Genomic DNA, 4,220 nt, shown 5'->3' on the forward strand with positions numbered 1-4,220 from the left:
TGCCTTTAATCCCAACACTTGGGAGGCAGAGACAGGAGGATCTCTTTTGGGTTCAAGGCCAGCCTGGTCTACAGAGTGAACTCCAGATGACACAGAGAAACCCTGTCTCAGAGAGAGAGGGGGAGGAGGGGAGAGAGAGAGAGAATATGCCATAAGATTTGGCTGCAGCCCGCTCTTATGAAGGCATTTTCTCAACTGAGGTTTCCTCCTCTCTGATGACTCCGCCTGTGCCAAGCTGACATGATACCAGCCAGCAGAGACCTTTATTCTGCCTGCACTTGCTTGGGATTTATTGCACTGAAGGCCCAATGAACAGATTTTGCTTTCTTGTGTCTTATCTGGTGTCCCCACTACGCACACAGCTTCAGGAATCTTGTTTGGCCTCAGAAAGGGGATAAAGCCTGAGTGGTGGTCCTAGCTTTCAGTTGCCCAAGGAGCCTCTGGGAATCTCTGCAGCTCCAGAATCCAGACTCTCTGAGTTTGGATGGGAACTCTTCAGCCCTGGGGATGAGTCCACACAGGATCAGCTGAGGGTTCCTGGGCTTGTCCTGGGTTCGCCAGAGGATGCCAAAGAGGTGAGTCATAACTGGTGGAGCTTCAAAGCCTCTGGCTTTATTCTATGAGAGTGGCTGAGCAGGGCATGCTCCAGAATGGAGCGCTCCTTGTGCCACGTGATGCGCAGGGCAGCTGGCTCTCCCTTGTCCTTAGCCCAGTGCCTGGCAAGTGGTCCCCAGGACAAGGAAGGGAACACTTTATGAAGAAGCAGGTACTAAAAGGAAGCAGGGGGTCTCCCTGACAGGGTGCCTGCCCTGTGCCCACCCCAGGCACTATGCCAGCTGCCCATGCCTGGGGTTTTCTCTTGGACTTCCTCTAGGTGGCAGGATATTGCCAGCAGGTACTTTGGAGGAGACATGGCTCATGCGCACCCATTTGTAAGAGACACCTCTGTTCAGCCACACTACAAAAGCATCCTGTTGACTGACTTAGTATCTGTGAAGTTCATATGCAAACTAACAGGATGGGGGCGTTTACAACACCTAGCAAGGAAGGCATGGAAACGAATGACGATCTGGGTACCAGATGTTTGTCTCGCCTACATAAAATAAGATAAAGCGAGGAGACCACTGTGAGACAATGGCCCAGCTCACCACAATTCAGCTTTTCTTACTCTCCTTTAATCTTGGGACTTGCCACAGTCCCACCCCACCAACGTCCAATCCGTAACCCATGTTATATAATACTGTAGAGTTTTCTTACATCTATAAAGCAACTCAAAACGATCCCACTTGAAAGACTAGATCAGATGTGGTTCTGACCCCACCCTGTGTGAGCCGGGAAGTCTGGCAGAGCATAGTCATCCGTGCATCACTCAGCCCAGAGATGCAAGGCCAGGGGAAACACAGGCATCTTGAAGGAGGTCTGGGGAATTCCACAGAAGAGCCTTTTGCAAGGAAGGGGACAGGAGATCCATTTCAGTCTGTGTCCCTGGCTCAGTCCCCACTCTTCCCTACAAGTCACAGTCCCCAAGCACAGCCACCCCGTGTGACCTCGGCACACATGCCGTCATTGCCCACTTTGCCTAGTAGTTGGTCTCTGTGCTGTCTTGCCCTAAAGTGGGTTTGTGTCTCCTGGAAGCCAGGGACTGGAGAGTAACTAGCATTCCCCTGCTGCAAGGTGTTTACCCCTCTCTTCACACCAAGCGAACGCTTCTGAGTATTTGTGTGTTGTTGCATGAATAACAAGAACCCAGAGTCAGACACTGGGGTTCAAGATGAAGATCAGAAAAGCAAAGTAGCCAAGTCACTGGGTCTTTCAGACCGAAATGGGCGATCCTGCCTCTGCTAGTATGGCTGTTTTGCATTCTGATCCTTGGGCAAGCTTTGTTTATTAAAACACAAATAATATACCACTATGTTGCAAAGCGGTCACACTAGTCAGCCATACAGGTCAGGCAGTGGTGGCACACACCTTTAATCTCCGCAGCCACACTAGTCAGCTATAGAGATCAGGCGGTGGTGGTGCACACTGTTAATCCCAGCACTAGAGAGGAATATAAAACAGGAGGAGACAGATCTCATGCTCAGGCTCAGTCTGAGGATTCGTGGAGGCAGGATCACCTGTTTCAGTCTGAGGCAGAGGTAAGAGCTGGCGACTTCACTTTTCTGATCTTCATCTTGAACCCCAATATCTGTCTCTGGGTTTTTATTATGCATGGTACAGTATGTAGCCTATATTCCCGGGAAAATAAGCCTTTTTATGATCCGACTCCTAACATCTTCCCAGGCCATCACTGAATATTGTATGTAAGGTTAAGCTGGCTGGTAGTTAGAGACTGGCACTTATAAGCCCCTCTCTGGGCTTCATCTAATTCTGTAGTGGCATTTCAATGGTATTTTAATAAATAAAGCTTGCCTGAAGATCAGAGAGTAAAACAGTCCCTCTGGTCAGCCTTACAGACCAGGCAGTGGTGACACACACCTTTAATCCCAGTAGCCACACTAGCTTGCCATAGAAAGCAGGAGGTGCACGCCTTTAGTCCCAGCCCTAGAGAGGAATATAAGATGGGAGGAGACAGCTCTCAGACAGTGTCATTCTAAGACTCTGATCTGGGCTAGTGGCTAAAAAGCTTGAGGTAAATGGCATTTTCGTGAATTCATACCCCAAAATGTTGGGCACCAAGTGAAGCATGATTAATAAAAGCTCAGGGACAGAAATTGGGGTTTATTTATTTATTAAAATACAAATAAAATATCACTACAAGTGCAGACCACATGGGCTGGACGGCAGAGCGGCTGGGGACATTCGCAACCATCGCCTTCTAGACCTGAGGTGTGTTTTGCTTTCTTTTATGTTCAGGTTAAAGGCATGAGTTTGTATCATGAAGAAAATAATTATTAGGATGAAAAAGACATGGATAGAGGATATAGAGATTGAAGGCCGGGTATGGCCTGGACCACCTTGTCTCATTGGCACTCTGTCTGCCCTGGTACCACCATGAAGATATCTAGCCAGTGCTTCTTGAGGCCACTCAGTAAAGAATCATGCAGAGGCACAGGGCTGAGAGCGAGCGTAAGCAAGGCCATTTAAAAACGACCGGAGATAAAGACCTTCTCTTCTCAACACTCACCACGGCAAATGCCTGTCCAACTTTTCACCATGAACCACTGTAAAAAATACACGCTGCATCATACGCCAGCCCATTCATGGATATAAGAACATGTACGGAGCATGTTTTGAAGGGTGACTGACATTGGAACACCCAGGACAGCTGCAGTACCTGGCTAGAACAGCATTTCCGCTGCTCCAGCTGTGTGTGTGTGTGTGTGTGTGTGTGTGTGTGTGTGTGGTAGGAACTCACTGTGTAAGATGCCTCAGCATTTGGCACCTTTATGAACTTCCTCCTGTGTGAACGACTGCTCAGGTTATAAAAATGATAGAAGTCTTTTAACTTGTCAAATAAAACATAAAAATATAAAGACACAAAAACTTAAAAAAAAAAAGAACATGTACGGATAGAAGTACACACTTTGCCAGATGTTATGGACGATATTAAACGTCGTTGTGTGAACCCTGAAATCCTTTTTATTCTACTCTGTCCAAGAGGATGTTTGCGAATTTACATCCTGTTCGTGACTAGCAAGCCAGTCACTGGGGAAGCAAGCAAGGAAGACAGAGGGAAGGGAGACAGAGGATGCACACACAGAGAAGTCAGTCGGCTTCTTTGATTGCGTCTGGCTGCTCACTCATGGCTCCAGAGTCAACGTTTTCATTGTCCATCTGCTCCAGCCTGCCTCCAATCCTAAAGTTCCACCTTCTGCTGTAGGATTTGCAGACCAGTTCGCTGGTCTGTTTTGTTGTTCTGTGGCTTGTGAACAAAGAATGATTTTAAACAGAACCAAAGGGGAATAATTTTTACAACGAATGAAAGTCAAGCAAAACGCACATTTCTGTGTCTACACACACTGGCTCACAGCACACCTCATTTGTGTATGGTGGCTGCTCTCCCACAGTGGAGTGGCTGAGCCCAGATGTTGCTTTTGAGTAATATGGTCCACAAAGCGTAGAATAGTTATCCTACCCCAACATAAGGAAGGAGTCTGTGTATCTCCTGTCTATCTCCTGAGTCAGGAGGAGCTGACCTGAAATGGTTTGCCTGGAAATGCTCTAGGTGAAGAGTGGGTGTGATGAGAACATCTAATTTTCTAGAGCCTTCTCTGACC

The sequence above is a fragment of the Chionomys nivalis genome, chromosome 10, assembly GCF_950005125.1.
Source record: "Chionomys nivalis chromosome 10, mChiNiv1.1, whole genome shotgun sequence".
NCBI lineage: Eukaryota > Metazoa > Chordata > Mammalia > Rodentia > Cricetidae > Chionomys > Chionomys nivalis.